This window comes from Symphalangus syndactylus, chromosome 18 (assembly GCF_028878055.3).
Source record: "Symphalangus syndactylus isolate Jambi chromosome 18, NHGRI_mSymSyn1-v2.1_pri, whole genome shotgun sequence".
NCBI classification, from domain to species: Eukaryota; Metazoa; Chordata; class Mammalia; order Primates; family Hylobatidae; genus Symphalangus; species Symphalangus syndactylus.
The window spans coordinates 15,359,807-15,378,025 of NC_072440.2; the positions used below are offsets into that span (position 1 = coordinate 15,359,807).

At 57.0% G+C, this 18,219-nt stretch overlaps 1 protein-coding gene across 2 annotated transcripts in view; it reads left to right on the forward strand.

Annotated features, from left to right (window-relative positions):
- SHISAL1 (shisa like 1) overlaps nt 1–18,219 on the forward strand; it is a 156,918-nt gene that overhangs the window by 54,965 nt on the left and 83,734 nt on the right. Inside the window, exon 1 of one of the 2 annotated variants that reach the window (XM_055254028.2) lies at nt 14,793–15,050. The exons of the other annotated variant lie outside the window; for it this stretch is intronic. The gene's annotated coding sequence lies outside the window, so the exon portion shown is untranslated. Of the gene's footprint in view, nt 1–14,792; nt 15,051–18,219 lie in introns of those variants that run through there. 2 annotated transcript variants of the gene reach the window in all.

The following is an 18,219-nucleotide window of genomic DNA, read 5'->3' on the forward strand; positions in this document are numbered from 1 at the left end:
CCCTCCCAGGCTGCGCAGCTCCCCATCTGTTTCATCAAGCATCTGCCCCCATCACAAAATGCACATCTAGCCGTCCGCCTGACTGCCTGCCTGTCCACAGCACAGACACCCAAGCTGCCCCCTCTCAATCTACCATGCTTTCTCCCATGGAAGAGTTACAAGTATTAAATGGGCTAATTCATCATGTAAAATGCCTGGAACAATGCCTGGTACCTCAATAAATATTAGCTAGAGGTAAATTATTACTGCCATTATTGTTACTGTCAATTGAAGACCCACCACCCATCGTTCACCCAGTAAACTCCCGAGCCATGCACCCCTCACCCATCCATCTCACACTCACCACCTTACCCATCTACCCATCAACCCAGCCTGCCCTTCAGTTCTCCACATAGCCCTCCATCTACCCAGCCACTCATTTGTATAGTCATCCTGCCATAAACTTGTTCACCCATCATCCATCCGCCCATCATCCACCCGCCCATCATCTACTCACCCATCCACCAGGCCACCCATTCACTTATCCAACCCTCTAGCCACCCGCCCATCTACCCATTATCTACCCATCTAGCCATCCCACCCATTCACTTACCCACCCACTCACCCATCCATCCATCCACCAGTTACCTACCCATCCATCCCTTCATCCATTTACCCACCCATTCACCCATCTATCCATTCACCAATTACCTACCCACCCATCCATCCATCCATCCATCCATCCATCCATCCATCCATTCACCCATCTATCCATTCACCTATTCCCTACCCATCTATCCATCCATCCCCCCATCTACCATCTGTTCACTCATGCCACATCCATCTACCTATCTACACATACCCATCTACTGGATGCAAAGTCCTCTGCTCACCCCCCAGGATACAAAGACATGGAAACTTGAATCTGATGCGGGGACTCTCAGTGTCGTTGGGAAGGCCAGGCCAACACCAAGCAATCACCTATTAAAACAGGGTCCTCTGCTCTAAAGGCCAGAGGGAAACAGAAAAGTGAGAGGCCAAGCTGAGCAGACTAATCAGAGGAGGCTTCCTGAAGGAGGGAAAGCTTTCTAAAGTTGTGATTTCCCAGGGCCCTCCCCAACCTCAGTTCACTCTCCAAGCTTTCAGAAACCAGGTTCCAGTGTGGCTGCGCTCCACTTACTGCTCCTCCGCTGCCTCTGTCATTTCTGCAAAAATTATCCCATTATATTTTCCAAGGACAGGCCAAGCTGTTGAGGCAGTGAGCTCATGTGTGGCTTCGTAACAAGAATAAACCAGCGCTCTATGCTGAAGTCCTCGAGTCCACCTGTTGGCCCGGGGGAGGGAGGGAGAGAACTGGAAGGGGCCTGGGAGGCGGGAAGAGACGATTCTAATTACACAGTGGAATTAATCACAACACCTTCACCGAAAGGACTTCGCACATCATTATCTGCTGTGGGAAGAGCAGCTTCATTGGGGTGTGGGGAGAATTAATTAAAGTTGGGGACGCGTTCAGAGGGTTGGGGATGAAAGGTGCAAGGCAAGTACCAAATATGCTTATTAATCAAACATCAGTGCCAAGTTGCAGATGTGGCCAGACTGCTCCAGGTGTCCCGGGGGAGCTCAAGAGGCACCAGCCGCTGCCTGCCTCCCAGGCTGGCTCTCCAAGCCAGACCTGTTGGAACCACGTATGCGACTTCAGGCGTAGAGACCCCCTCTGGGCTGGACCCTGTGGTGGGTCACACTGGGGACACTGAGCCAAGGCAGACCCAAACCTGACTCTCTGGGAGCTCCTGGCAGTGACAGAGGCACAGATAGACAGTGTCACTTCACTGGGACCAGGGCTGTGATGGGCAGGAAGCACAAAGTAAGCAGGGACCCAGACTGGGGCGCAGAGAAGGCTTCCAGGAAGAGGAGACAAATGTTCTTAGTCCTCAGAGACAAAAAGGAGCAAGAGAGAAGTCCAGGGAAAGAAAACAGAGAGTATAACGGTACCTTCAGAAAAGGTGAGAGGCTACGCAAGCCTAGGGTGGCCTTTGGCAGGAGACGGGGCAAGATGGCAGGTGGAATCCAGACTTCAGCCTGAAAGTAGTAAATAGGGAGCCATAGGAGGGTCTTGAGCAGGAGAGTAGTGCTGTTGGATGTGGATTTCACACAGATCCTTTGGCTCCATGTGAAGGATGGCTCAGTGGGCCAGAGAACGGAGTCAGAGAGATTGTTGGCTACTGCCTAAGTGCAGGCAGGAGACAGTGAGTCTTGGACCAGATGGCACCAGTGGGCACTGAGGGGGGGTACTAGGAGGAATGGCTGAGTATCTAGAGCTAGAGGGCCAAGGGACCCTGCCCAGTGAAGCCAGCTCACCTAGGGACTGTGAGCCCCCGTTGTCAAGGGCAAAGTCCCATGCAGACAGGGCCCTATGTCTGTGGCACAGACCCATCCTGCTCTGACCGCCATACTCCAGAGTCCAGGGCGGGGCCTTGGCCCTATTGACTCCACCCTGGGAGGCACCTGGCAGCCTGCAGGTTCCCATTTTTGCCCATCTACACCCAACCCCCTCGCCAAACTTCCTCACTGCTCCCTCCCTCCTCTCCTGGCAGGCCAGACTCTGCCCCAGGGTCCCCAAGCTGGCTCAGGAGGACAGGACCTCAGCTCTACTAACCAAAGGTGCTAGCCTTTTGCCTTGGGCAAGTCACTTTCCAGCCTCAGTTTGTTTGTGAGACGGGTGTGGTGATGACAGTGCCCACATTACAGCCATTGAGATGTTTCTGAAATGCACAGAATTGCACCCAACAAGCGGCTCAAAACAGCGGTTGTGGTTACTGTCATGGATGATGATACCAAGTGCCTAGCAGAGCGCCTTGCACACAGCAGGAGCTTAAGATACAGCAGCAGTGACTGTGATAAGTGAAATATCAAACTATAGGTACTGACCGCTAGTGGGGGCAGGCAGTGAGAACTGCAGAACAGAGGCCCTACTGTGTGCCAGGCTTTGTGGTAAATCAGTTAGTTATATGGCCTCCACTGACCAACCGTCCCAGGCCCCTAAAAGGGAGGAACTGTGGGCCCCATTTCAAAGATGAGGAAATTGAGGCTTACAAAAGGCAAGTGTTTTGTCCAAGGGGGCGCAGACAGGAGGCAGACCCAAGAGTCTGACTGCAAATCTGTAACCGTCGCATTGAAATGAGACATGAAGGTGGCAAGGAGGCTCACTGCGCAGGGGCCTTGAGCAACTCACCAGACCCTCGGAACCTCCATTTTCTCATCAGTAACTGGGGCTCATGCTGCTGGTCCTAGAAGGTTGCTCTAGCAAGCCAGGGTTCTGGGCATCCATCTTTGCAAGCGGTGCTCCCAGATATTCCCATGGTGCCCTGGGGCAGAAGGCAGCCCATCCTCTCTCTTGGCCTGGGCTCCAGTACCCAGCGTCACATTCTGGGGAACCTAGAGCAGGATGTCAGCAAACCCGACCGCAGAGGGCCTGGTCCCTCATGGGGCCTGGATCCAGGGTGGAGAGACTGAGGCAGAGGCAGCTCCTGGACACCAAGATGAAACCTGGCTTTCTCCGACTGAGAACGCAATGTTGGCATAAATGACACTGAAGGGTTTGGAAATCCAACCCAGCGCAGGCAACGTCTTCTACCGACCAGCTGTGTGACCCTAGACAGGGTACTTAACCTTTCTGATCCTTCCTATCCTCAGCTGTAACAGCGCAAAAGCAATAGTGCCTTGCTCATGGTGGGCTGGTAGTGCTCATGAGGAAATGTTTGTAAAGGCCCAGGCCTGGCAGGAGGTTTATGAATCCAAGCTCTGGAAGCTGGAGTTTCCTTTCCTTTCTCCTCTTCCAAAGGAACCAGGGCTTGGCTGGTCCCGATCTGCCTGAGAGCCCTTGGACAGGGTCTGTGGAGTGTCCCAGGCCTGTGACCATGGGAACACCTCCCCCGGCTTCCTCATCCCAGTCTCACCCGATCTGGCCCTTGGGCATCTCTGTGGCAGTTCTGGTTCATCTCAGATGTTGACTGGTGACCAGGCTGCAGCTGGCAGGTGCCCACACAGGCTTGGGCCACCTGGCCAGGGCCACAGCCTCCACCCTGCCGCTCAGCCCCGGGCCGGCTTCCCCACAGCTGGGAGCCTCACAAGAACAGAATTCAGACAGTCACTGGAACCTGCCGCCAAAGCCTCTTCTTTCCCTGGGCTTTACGGAAACATGAGATTTTGCAATAACAAAAGGTTGCTCCGTGAGGCCAAGCCAAACAATTTGCAAGATTGGGAGAGGCTGCTCAGCGAAATCAGAGGCCTGGAATTCCAGCCTGGGCCACGGGGGCCTGAGCTCTTTAATCCCAGATAACCTGCCTCTCGGCGCCTGCGCTAAACCAGCCAGAAGCCATTGTTGTACGGAGTCTACCAGAACCTCCCACTGTGAGATGGAGGGGCCCGACCTGTAATGAGCATGGAGCAGGTGAGGAAACCAAGGCCTAGAGAGGCAGACCCAGGATAAGCTCCCACTCCAGAGCTCTCTACTCTGTTCTTTGTTGCATTGAGGTCAAGAGTAGAGGCAGGGCGGGGGCTAGGGAGGGACAGATCCAAGTTCAAATTTCAGCTGTGCCACTGCCAGCTGTGTGCCCTTGGGCAAGTCCCCTAACCTCTCTGGGCCTGTTTGATTTTTTAATCTGTTAATAGGGAATGCATAGAAGTGACTCCTAGGATGGTGGTGAAGATTCAGGTAAACCATCCGAGTGACACCATGAGGCACAGAGTCCCCAGTAAGTGGGGGCCTTCATTTGGCTTCAGTTAAACAGAGTGTTCTGCCAATACTCTGTGCCGAGCCCAGGAAGAGTGGGGAGAGAAGGCGCACTCCCTGTACTCAAGGAGCTGGTGACCTGGTCAGAGAAAAAAGGTAGATCTTAATCTCAGAGGGGCCATATCACTCGTGCAGGGCACACAGCTACAAAGTTGAGGCTCCTGTTCCGGCCTGGGCTGCCTTGCTCCACCTTGGGGATATAAAATGACTGGTCTACAGAGCAGAGCCCTCACCCTAGTGCCCCAAGACAGAGGCTCTGAGAAGGAGCTTCCCCAGCAGGAGCACGAGCATCTGCATCAGGGTCCTCAGATTTCTGCCCATCTCTGTCTCTCATGAGCTGTGTGACCTCTGGCCCATGACAAACCTCTCTGAGAAGAGGGTAGCACCTGCCCCTACACCCTGCATGGATGCAAGGCATGAGCAGATGTGGAGGGCGCTCAGTGAACTTCAGGGACTCCCGCACACACCAAAGATCCTGCCTGTCATCATGTTTGTTATTATTATTAGTGCATTACTCCGGGGCCTGCTGCAGGGTAGGTGGGGCTCTGTGCAAGTGAGGCTCATCGCTGGGTGTTCAGCTCCACCTGCCAATTGGCACCATCTAAATTCTCGCCGTCCCGGGCTGGGTTTCAGGTGCCTGGCGGTAGGATGCAGTGAGCTGTGACAGCCGCCAGCTGCAGAGATGCCAAGCCCGGGTTAGATGCACAGTGCCGGGAAACAGGAGTGGATTCTGCCATTCCCCCAGATGAATCTGATGCCACAGAGCTGTGGGGCGGGGCTGAGCATCTGAGCTATGGTGGGGACCTCTCACTTCCCCCTGGACAGAATCTCTGCCTCCTGTGAGCCAGCCTTGGGCTGAGGCCAGTCATCACTGTCCCCAATTTACAGAGGAGGACATGGGGCGCCAGGAGGTAGCCAGTCCACCTGCTCCAGGTCCCCAGCTGCTACGTGGGGTGCCAGGAGGCAAGCCTAGGACACAGCCACAAAGCCAGAGCCAGGGCCCTCATTCACCAGCCCCTCCCCCTGCCCGAGAGCCACTGTTCTAGCCTCACCTGTCTCCTCAGCTCCTTGCCTGGGAAACTGATATTGACAGCACAGACAAATAGCACCTACCCCACCTTATGACGTAATGCGCATCACGCGCTGAGAACAGAGCCCAGTGCTACCCGAGCGGGGCTTATCATCAGTGATCGCCTACAGATGAGGAAACTGAGGCCAGGAACAGCCTGCATCCCCGGGGTCTCTTGTGTTTCAGCTTCAGGAAGTTCAGTTGGTGTTCCCCAATCCCCCAACCCTCCTGGCTCCGTGTCACCCCCTCGCAGCCGACGTCCTCCCAGTGTGCCTAGGCTGCTCGGTGGTCCCTGACCCAGGGGCATCTCCATGGGGCCTGAGCCCCAGGACTTGGGGGGGGGGCGGCAGACAAGTCTGCACAGCAGCCTCTGGAGTCCAAGCGTTTCCCTGGGAGCTCGGTCCCTTGTGAGACTCAGCTGCCCCCAGCACATAGCAGGTCCCCTGCAGCCAATCTTCTCCAAACTGATGGTGACGATGTCTTTTCTTTCCCATGTTGAATGCCCAACCACTGGGAGCTCAGACTTCATCCTGAAGGTACCCATGGAGGGTCTGTAAGCAGAGCATTGGCGAGGTCAGGAGGTGTCCCCTTGAGGGACAGTGGAGGATGGGCTGTGAGGCTCTGCACCCCTTTAAAAAGGCATTAGCATGAGTGGTTGCTGAGGACGTGGGTTTTTCTATTGCTGCAAAACATAACAAACTGCCACAAACTTGGCCTCTTAAAACACAACCCACCTGCTGTTTCACAGTCCTGGAGGCCAGAAGTCTGCATGGGCTCAGTGGGTTATCTGCTTAGGGTCTCATAAGACTGACCTCAAGGTATCAGCTGGGCCGGGCCCTGGCCTGGAGGCTCCTGGGCTTATCTGGGGATGTCAGCAGAATCCAGCTCCTTGTGGCTGTAGGACTGAGGTCCTGTGTCCTTGCTGGTGTTGGCTGGGGGCTCTCAGCTCCTCACCGCCTTGCCCTGAGACCCCTGCACCCCACTGCCTCATGCCCACGCCTCTCACCCGGGGTCTCTTGGGCCCCAGCTGCTGTCACCAGTCAGAGAAAATGCTCTGCTTTTAAAGGACTCATGTGACGAGGTCAGCTGAGCCAGATCATCTCCTCTTAAGGTCTGCTGATCAGTCACCTCTGTGACACCTGTAAAGCTCCTTTCACAGTGCAGTGTAGTCACAGGGAAACACTGGGGAGGGGGGTCATGGTGTGGCTTAGAGCCGAGCCTGCTGCATGCGCTTTGTTTGCAGACAGAAGCCACCTCTTGCCTCCTGCCAGGCCTGGAAGAGAAACCTGTGTTTACACTTGTGACCAAGAGGGAGGTGGGCAGGCCAGAGAGGAGGAGCTGGGAGACTGTGGAACCCCCAGGGATGAGATGATGGCCTTTGGCAAACCCCACTGCTGGCATCTGTGCAGTGCATCTGGCCTGTGAGCCTCCTGGACCCTGGCACCCAGCTCACCACACCTTCCAAATCTGTGGGACCACAGTCAGCCATGGCAATGATGCCTGCACACAGAGCAACTACTATGTACCCAGCCCCAAGCAGTCAAGACTCACAATACAGCAGCAGCCAAGGTTCAGATTCAGCTCTGACCCCACAGCCAGCGCCCCTAACCAGTGGGCAGCCCTTCCTCCCTGTGACCCATCCCTATAGCCACAGGGAAGCCATGGCTTTGCTGTGACACGAGGCTCCTGTGGTCAGTTGGGAGAGAGAGCAGGGACAGGCAGCCAGCCAGCCCCACCCACTGGCAAAGGCACGAGGGTGGCAGTGACCCAGCCAGCCTCACACCTCAGAGGAGGCCAGGGCTGGGAGGCAGAGGCCTGGCTGCTGGCTGGCTCCTCTCCCCACCCCCCCAGGGATCCTGAGCTGAGTCACCCCCCTCACGGCCTCCGCCTCCTCCCAGGTAGTCAGGTGGAGTGAACACAAGGCCCTCCAGGGCCCACCAAAGTGCTTCCTCCTGCCTGGAATTGATTGATAAATAAGGAAACAGAAGCTCAAAGAGGCAACAACTTGCCCCCGCCTTGTCCACCCTACCCAAGGAGCAGAGCAGCCACCCAGTCCAGGGCACTGCCCAGCTTGGCCACACCCTTGTTGGAGGACTTTGAGGGGGTAGGGTGCATCTAAATCTCTCTGAGCCGTCGATCTTGAATTTAGGAAACGAGGGCTGGAGGATTGGACCCCTTGGAGGAGGAAGGGGCTGGGGGTGGTCCTTGGGAGGGTGGGGGGCTGCTCCGCAAGGAAGTGGGGGAAGATGAGGGAACGTGTCAAGACCAGGGACCAGCTGGTCACGCCAAACCGGAGCCCCCTCCCCCTGCCTGCCCTAGGGTCTTGGCCTCCAAGCACCACCCTCTCAGAAAGGAAAGAGGGTGCGATGCCTCATGTCCCCAACTCCCGATTAAATGGCTGCAATTTTGATGTGGCAGGTGATCTTCTCGGGAAGCCTGGCTTTAAATTTAGCTCCCTCCCCAGCCAGCCCTTTGAAAAGGCTGCTCTCCACCAAGGGAGAGAGCGTGAGTCATCGCCAGGCCGCCCTGTGAGCAGTCGCGTTTGCGGGGGACCAGGCCTCCCGAAGTCAGAGACATAGTAAATAGGGATGGAGGATGAAGCCACGACAGATGTGGGGTGTCGGGCTTGGCCTGGCACGCAGTAGGTGCCCAGAAATGGGGCAGGGGAATGTCTCCCAGGGTGGCCTGCATAGTCACCTGCACATGCCTCCCCCAGTGCAGCTGGCAGCAGAGACGCAGCAGTATTTGTTGCATGGTCCGTGGATGACAGCTTACTCGCGTGCATGCTCCGTCTCACTGGACTCACATAATAGCCCCCGAGCCTACGCCCTCACCTGCCTCGGCAGACGCCCGGAGGGCAGAAGGCTGAAGAGTGCTCCCCTGCCCCCAAAGATACCCGCATCCTAATCCCTGGAGCCTGCCACTGCTACCTTATACGGCGAGCAGGGAAAAAAGGACTTTGCAGCTGGGGTTGAGTGGAGGATTTTGAGATGGGGGGATTATCCGGGATGATCCGGGTGGGCCCTAATGCAATCACAGGCATCCTTATAAGAGGGAGGCAGAGGGAGCATCCGCCCCGAGGCTGTGGGAAGAGGAGCGCAGAGAGATCTGAAGATGCTGCCCTCCAAGGCCGGGTGATGCCGCCGCAAGCTGAGGGTACCACTAGAGGCTGGAAGGGGACAGGAGGCTGCTCCCCTGGAGCCTCCAGGAAGTGCGGCCCCGCGTACCCCTGGATTTGGCCCAGGGATACCCATTTGATTTCAGACTCTGGAACTGTAAAGTGGGTGGTCACCTGGTTGGCGCAGCACAGGACACGAGTGCACAGAGAAGTGAACGGCCTTGGCCATGGCCATATAGCTGGCGAGTGGCCAAACAGAGATCCAAACCCAAATCCATTCAGTTCCAAAGTCCACCCTTCTTCCTGCCGACCCCTCAGCCTCCTGGAAAAGCAGAAGGGACGTTGATGAGACCAAGTACCCACGAAGTGCCAAGCATTCATTTATTTTGGGTTAATCAACAGGACCATTGCCTGTTATGATATTGTCTCTCATCTAATCCTCACATTGACCCTTTGAGGTCATTCCCATTATGCAAATGAGGAAACTGAGGCTCAGAGAGGCAAAGTAGTTTTGTCCAAGGTAGGCGAGCCCGTGCTAGAGAGAGAAGGTGAAGGTGCAGGGCCCTGGGAGCACTGCGGAGGGCAGCCCAGCCCAGCACATAGTGGGCCTGTCATGGGGTTATGAGGAGGCCACGGAGTGACCACCCAGGACAGCCACCGTCCTTGCAGATTTGACATGGCTGGAGCTGCGGCACCTGGCTGCAGAGGAGGCTGGGCAGGTGGGCTGGGCCACAGGCACAGGAAGAGGGGATGGAGTTTCATCCTGTAGGAGATGGAGTGACGGAGCTTTAACATTTGGGCTGTCACCAACCCGACCGTGAGCTTCTTTGGGGCAGGGACCTCTTCTGGTCTCTGGGTGTCCAGCACTACCTGGGACAGGCACAGAGCCCCACCCAGTGGCAGGTGAAGGGCGGGAGGGAGGGAGGATGAGGGGGAGGGGCTCCTCTAAATGATGACGCTTTCCATATGCCCTGAACACACCACACACACACACACACACACAGATACAAAGACACACACACCACACACACACACAGATACAAAGACACACACCACATACACACACACATACACACACAGATACAAAGACACACCACACACACATATACACACAGATACAAAGACACACACCACACAGACACACACACACATACACACACAGATACAAAGACACACACCACACAGACACACACGCACACATACACACACAGATACAAAGACACACTACACACACACACACATACACACACAGATACAAAGACACACCACACAGACACACACAGCACACATACACACACCACACACAAACACACAGATACAAAGACACAGACACACACACACACAGACACACACAGATACAAAGACACACACCACACAGACACACACACATCACACATACACACACAGACACAGACACACACAGCACACATACACACACCACACACAAACACTACACACACACCATACACACAGAAACACACACCACACACCGCGCCACACACAGACACGCACCACACACATACCATACATACAAACACACCACACATATACACACACCACACACAAACACCACACACACACCACACATACCATACACAGATACACCACACATACATAGATACACAGACACACACCACACATACACCACATTTACCACACATACACAGATACACAGACACACATCACACATGCACACACACACACACCATCACACATATACGTGGAAAACATGCACCGACACACTCACCATATGGAGATTCCAGACACGTGCACCCCAAAAAGGGAGATGCCTCATTCCAACACCCCCACATGCCAACAGCCATCGCACACCCCAGCACACACAGCACACACCCCACTCATTCACACCATCCACTCACACCTCACACACACACACCATTCACTCACACCCTCACACACACTCACACACACCCCCACCACTCACGTCTCACACACAACCCACACCACTCACACCCTCACACACACACACTCGCATACACACTCACCCACCCCCACCACTCACACACACAAAACCACACACACCATTCACATCCTTACACACACATAACCACACACCACACACGCTATTCACTTTCACCTCACACACATACATACACACTCGCACCCCCCACACCACTCACACCCTCACACACACCCAGTCATATACACACACATGCCACATCCCCACACTACTTATACCCTCACATACAAACACACCACAGGCCCCACACACAGCACTCACACCTTCACACATATACACCACTCACACCCTCACACACGCCCGCTCATACACACACACACCATCACATCCCCACACTGCTTACACCCTCACATACAAACACACCACAGGCCCCACACACAGCACTCACACCTTCACACACACATGCCACTCACACCCTCATACACCCCCCCCACACCACCACACACCATTCACTCACACCTTCACACACTCACATATACACTCATACACACCACACACCCCACAAACCACCACACACACCACTCACACCCTCACACACACCACTCACACTCACAGACACACACAGCCTGAGACACACACACTGACACACATCACTCACATATACATATCACACTCACATATCTTCACATATACACACAACACACCCTGCTCACACTCTCATACACACACACATACACATTCACAAACACACCATACACACCGCAGACCACACACCAACCATACCACATACACACAACGCACACATATAACACACACAACACACATATAACACACAACACACACACAACACAAACACACATTTATACTCACATACCACACATGACACACAACACACATAACACACATATATAACACAACACACACTCTTATACACACATATACACACAACACATACAACACACACAGCACACACTTTCAACCGTCCTATGTATACTCACACACATACACATCTCACACATACCACACACACCACCACACACTATATATAACACACAGACACACTGTAAACACACATCACACACCTCATATACAGTACCACACAGACATACAACACACACAAGACACACACACCACTCACACACTCTCATATTCACACACATACCACACACACAAAACACACACCACTCAGATTCTCTCATACACACATACATATTCACACATGTACCATACACCCCACACATTTAATAGGCATTCACAGAACACACATAGCACATGCACACACCAAACACCACATACAAATCGCACATGCAACACACACACACACACCACTCACACAACAAACACAACACACAACACACATACACACCCTACACCACACACACACAGACACCACACACACAACACACCCCATCCCAGCAACACAGGCGGCCTGCTGTGACGCCCCCACACTTCCTCCCCTTGCTCAGCCCACATCCCTCAATGCTGAGTGTCCCTGGCGCTGAGAGCCTGAGACACGGTCCCTGCTAGGGCACAGATGACAGAAACCTCTCCAGCATGACAGCCAAAATCAGACGGGACAGTCTGGCAGGCACCTTCCAGCCCCGCCACCACCAGCACCCGGCACTTCTACCTGTTCCACGGCCTCTCTGGGCCGCAGTTTCCTCCGTCCTCCTCTTGGGATACTTGCCAGGCGCCAGGAGAAGTATCTCATGGGCCCAGTCTCATTTAGTCCTCGAGACACTGCGTGGGAGGCAGTGCTGTGACCTCTTTAGGAAAGAGAACTGACATTCAGGGAGCTTCTGTGCCGTGCCCAAGGCCACCTGGCCAATTAGGGACAAAGTGCCACCTTGCTACAAATCCCATGAGCCTTCCCACTGGGCAACACTGCCTGCCCCTGTGGCTGAGCAGGCACTGCCTCCCTGACCCCTCGCTGTGGCCCTGACCTCGCCCTGCTGGGGCATTCATGGGGCCCCTCTGCCCCTCCCATGAGCAGGGCCCACATCGGCTCCCTTGGGAGGAGATTCAGTGTCCTGCCTGGGCAGCTGCTCAAGCCAGGTCCACTGAAGGCAGGAAGGCATGGACACCTGTGAGACAGGTGGGGAAATCGAGGCACTCCAACAGTGCAGGCTTCCTAGGGTGGGCGCCCCAGCACCATTCCCACTGTCCAGCTGGGTGCCTCGGGCACGAGGCTGAGCCTCCCTCTTATCCTTGAAAGGGGACCAGGATGTGGCATCAGAAATGCCATCTGGATTCCCAGCCTCATCAGCGGGTCATGCACAAACTGTTGCCAGGCACCTCCCGCTGTCTCGGTTCCTCCTCAGTAAGGAGAGGGTGCAACACTTGCCCTCGGTGCCTTCTCTTGATGTTCACCAAGGTACCTGTGAGGCCCCAAGGCTGGGGGACTGGGCCTGGACGTCAGGCAGACCTGGGCTTGAGCCCCAATTCTGCCCCTAGCTGGCTGTGTGGCTCAGAGCAGATGTCCTAACCTCTCTGAGTCCCAGCACCTCTGCTGTGAAGTGGGGAGGACGCTGCCCAGCACTGTGGTGAGGAACAAATAAAGCATAAAGAATGCATCAAGTATAAAGGGCTCAGCCCAGTTTCTGGTGCGGTTCCATCAATGCTAAGAAAAACGAAATGAGGGCCACCATCTCAGGAGACCCAGGTGGGAGGATCTTGGGGCCAGTCCTCCAGGGGCTCCCTTCTCCCTCCTAAAATTAGGAATCGATAAAAGATCCTCATCTCCATTCTCTCTCGGGGCCCTCGAGGAGGCTGCAACCGTTTCCCCACAAGATCTCTTTACACCGGAGCTCTCCTGGCCAGGGACAGAGGAAGGTGGGGAAACGGGGGCTCACTGGCTTTGAGGCCACAGAAGGGCAAGCGCAGCCTTGTCCCGCAGGTAAGGGGTGAAATGGGGGGCAGACTGGAGCTGGGGGGCTGCCGGGTGGAGAGGGGAGAAGAAGCCGAAGAGGGGACCCCATGCAGTGGCCCAGGAGGGTCGGGAAGTGGCGCCTTTCCCATTGGAAACCCCGGCAGAGGAGCTTGTCTCATGTGAAGGGTTCTTAGCCCAAGCTGACCGTGACCCTGATACCCTGGCCAGGGTCTGGCTGGCAGGAATAACGTGGCTCCCAGACAAAGCAGGTGTGTGTTGGATGCGGATGGGAGGACTGGAGAGTAGGAGACTGGGGTGGGAAGAGGAGAGGAAAAGGGAGTGGGAAGGAAGGAGGGAAGGAGGAGGAAGGAACAAAGGAGAGAGGAGGAACGCAGAGGAAGGAAGGAGGAAGGGAGGGAGGAAGGAAACGCGGCAGGAAAGCGGAAAAAGGGAAGGGAAAAGTAGAAGGAAGGAAAAGGGGGAGGAAGGCGTGAAAGAACGAAGGGAAAGGAAGTAAAAAGAGAGAAAGTGAGAAGCCACCGCAAACAGCAGGAGGGGAGAGAGAAAGAGCCAGAGGGGGAGAAAAGAGACCGCGAAAGAAAAAAAAAATGAGAGGAGGACGCAGAGAGAGAGAGAGAGAGAGAGAGGAAGGGAGGAGAGAGGAAGGGAGAGAGAGGAGAGCGCAGGACGCGGCGGGCAGGGCGGCGGGAGCTCGGCGAGCCCGGGCGAGGGGGCAGCAGAGGGCGCGGCGCGGAGCGAGCGCCAAAGAGTGAAGTGGGCAGCGGCGGCGGCGGCGGCGGCGAGCGCGGGGCCCGACGAGCATGAGCGCGGCGGCGGCGGCGGCGGCAGCGGCGGCAGCGGGCGCGGCGCGGGGCTCGGGGCCGGCGGGCGGCCGGGCGGCGCGGGCCGCCGAGTAGCCGCGGGCGGCGACGGGGCATGCGGCCGGCCGCCGGACCCCCAGCCGGACCCCGAGCCGGACGCCGAGCCGCAGCTGCAGCCCCGGCCCCAGCCCCAGCCCCAGCCCCAGCCCCAGCCCCAGCCCCGGCCCCGGCCCCGGCCCCGGCCCCGGCCCGAGCTCCGCGCCGCGCCCGGCGCGCCTAGGAGCGGGCGCCTTCCGAGCGCCGATCCGGGAGCCCGGAGTCCCCGCGTCCCCGCAGCCCCCAGAACCCGGACAACTGTTGCGGCGGCGGCGGCGGCGGCAGGGGCATCGCGGGGGCGTGGGCAGCCCCCGCACCCCAGCAGGCGGCTCCCACGGGCGCCGGCTCCCGACTACGAAGCGAGGAACGAGCGGGCGGCGGGCACGAGGTGAGCTGAGCCCCGGGGCGGGCAGGGCGGGGGCCGCGCGGGGGAGGGGCGCGCCCGGGCCGGGGTCCGAGAGCGGCGGGGAAAGGGGCCGGGGCGGAGCTCCTGGCGGAGGAGGGTCTGGGCGAGTGGGGGGCGGGGTCTGCGGCGCGGGGCTCCGGAGAAGGGGTGAAGGGTGGGCGCTTTGGGAGAGGCGGGTACGGGGCATATGACGGGGGTCCGGGGCTCTTTAGAAAGGGGCCGGGGACGACCGGGCAAGGGTCTGGGGCAGGAGCCCTGCGGGACAGCTGGTGTTCGGCACTGGGGTCCGCGCCGGCGCTCACCAAGGTCGGGGTCGCTGAACCTTGGAGAGGAAGGGGCTGGGTTCCGAAGAGCAGTCCGGGGCGCACCGCTCCGGGACGCGGCGGCCGGGACTGGAATCCGCGTCCGAGGTGGGGACTAGCTTCCAAGAACAGAGTCGGGGAGCGCAGTGGGCTGGGAGCCCCGTGCGGGCTGCACAGGGACTGAGGGCCACGCTGCGGACCCAGAGGGGCCTGGGGGTCCCAGCTGGGCAGCGCAGGGGACGGGGAGAAGGACCCCTCCCAAGTGCGTGCCCCTGAGTCCTGGTCCGCCGTGTGGCCCCCCGCGGAACCGCTGTCGCCTCCGGGGCCGAATCAACATTGATCCCGCGCCCGGGGCTGGGGTGGCCCGGCGGCGGCCTCAGAAGCTCATTAGCGCCCGTGGTTGCCATGGCAACGAGACCCCAAGCGTCTCGAGGTTATATTTATTCTAATTATTATTATCATTATTAGTATTAGTATTTGTTACTCAGCCAGAGGAAAAAAAGGGGGAAAAAGCCAGCGCGTCCTGGTGACTGCAACCGTTACCTCTTTGGAAAGAGTCAAGAGGATGTGGGCAAACAAGGCCGGGTCCATGCCCCCCTAGGGTCCCCCCCACTTTTGCTAGCTGCCCCAGCCTCACCCCTGGGGCCATCAAACAGGGAAGGGGAGTTATGTAATCTGTGGGAGAGCACCTCTGGGGATGCCTCTTTGTATCTCCCTTACCTCTCTGGGCCTCCTGAGCCTGTTTTAAGTGACTACACCTGTCACTTAAAGGAATCCCAGCCTAGGATGGGAAGAACACGAAGTGCCCCACACAGGGACTCTCTGGGGGTGGCCTCCAGCCCCCTCTCCACGGCTGTGTGACCTTGACCAAGGCTCCTGACGCTTCCCAGCCCATTTCCTCATCTGGAAGATAGAATGGCAGCCATGCCCACCACCAAAGGCTGCTGTGAGCTCACTCTAAGAAACCGTTGTCGGTTCCCACTGAGTGTTGGTGGCTGTGTGACCCCAGGCAGCTATCCACATGTCTCTGGACCTCAGTTTCCTAGACTATAAAATGAGGGCCCTGCTCTGGGCATTGTCTTAGGTGTTTTCGGTCAGTAATGTCCTGTGAATCTAGCTGCTGGCTGGCTGGGCCTGAAATACCATCAAGTTCAGCTCTGTTTAGACCCAAACTGAAAAGAAGTCCCTCCCTGCGTCACCCTTTGTTTCCTCGCCTGATTCTGATTGTCCAAACCTTGCTGGGAATCAGACGGTCCAGGGGTAACCATTGGGACTTTTCACCTACCGGTAGGCTTCAGCTTCGGTGAGAAATGTCATTCAAAAGCAGAATTCAAATAACCTTCAGGTCCTGGCATCAACCAGGACAATCCCCGTGCTGGTCACGGTGGCCTAGAATTGGGGGGTCGCTCCCCATCCCCTGAATCTGTGACTGCTCAGTGCGGGACACCTCTCTGTAAGCACCTCGTCTCTCCAGAGAGGCTGTCTGCTGTGCCTGCTCTGCCAAGAGATGACCAGGAAGTTCTGCAACCAGACAGCCCCGGCCCCTCTTGTGGCTGAAGCTGATAGCCCCAGGCAAGGGTTTCTGACAGTTTCTTTCTTTAATGTCGTCTTCACGCTGCATTCCTGGCCCAGGCATCTGGGAGGTATGGACTGATGAAGAGGGGTGAGGGGAGCAGTTTGGCTTAGAGCCGTGTGTGTGTGTGTGTGTGTGTGTGCGTGTGTGTGTGTGTGTGTGTCCCATTCTCACACTTCTGAGCCACCCAGCCTGGAGCTTATCAGGGCAGGTGGACCGGATGAGAAGGGTAGGGGGCAGGGCCAGTGCTGCTCAGTCAGACCTGTCAGTTAGTGACAACAAAAGCGAGTGGGACCTGCCCAGAGTGAGACCAGCTGAGAGCCACTCCCGGTTACCAGTCATCCATCCATCCATCCATCCCTTCACTCCCCTTCTTCAGCCAACTCCCCAAGCCCCCATGCCTGTGCTGAAGGGCCTCGGCTCACCTTTGGCACTCTCAAGGAAGCAGAGGAGGAAGTGACCCTGGACAAGCCAGCAGAGCTGGAGGCGTGCCTAGGTCAGGCCACGAGGCAGTGGGGAGCTCCTGGGGGTGGGGAAGTGCACATGCGGTAGGCATCTGTCCTTTGGAGCCTGGGAGAGGTTGGGGCCAGGGGAGCTTGGTCCAGAATGACAGGCATGAATCAGCCAGAGTAAGGGGGAGGAGATGTTCTGGGCAGGGACCCTCTGTAGGCAGAGATGCAGACACGGCAGGGCAGCTGAAGCCTTCTGGACCTGCGGGGCTGGGAGGCGGCTGTAGGCCTGGAGGGCTGGGGGATGGAGCAGGGCCAGGGCAGGAGACAACACTACCCCCAGCTTGAGTGAGGGTTTGAATAGCAGGGTGGGGCAGGGAGGAGGGGAGGGTGGCCAGGTTTGGAGCTTAGACAGCTTCTGGGTGGGCTGCCCTTGGTTGAGGTGGGCAGAGGGAGAGGCAGTTTGGGCCAAGAAGGTGAATCTGATTTCCAGTTCCCCAGGACAATTGGCTAAGCCCTCTCCAGCCCCACCCCAAAGGCCACACTGGCCTCATGCCCAGGCCCTTGGCTTCTGGGGCGGGTAGGGGGGCGGTGGCATGTAGACACCAGGTCTGGCCACTTCAGCTGTCTGTGTCCACAATACAGGACTTCACCCAACAGGCTCACAATTGCACCCCCCACAGAACTAGGGTTGCACTTGGCAGTGACAGCCCGAAGGCCTGCTCCAAGCCAGGTCCCATGCTAAGCGCACTCAGAACCCAGCTTCCCACTGAATCCTCATGCCAACCTTGTCAGTGGCAACTGTAGATTCTGTTGTATAGATGAGA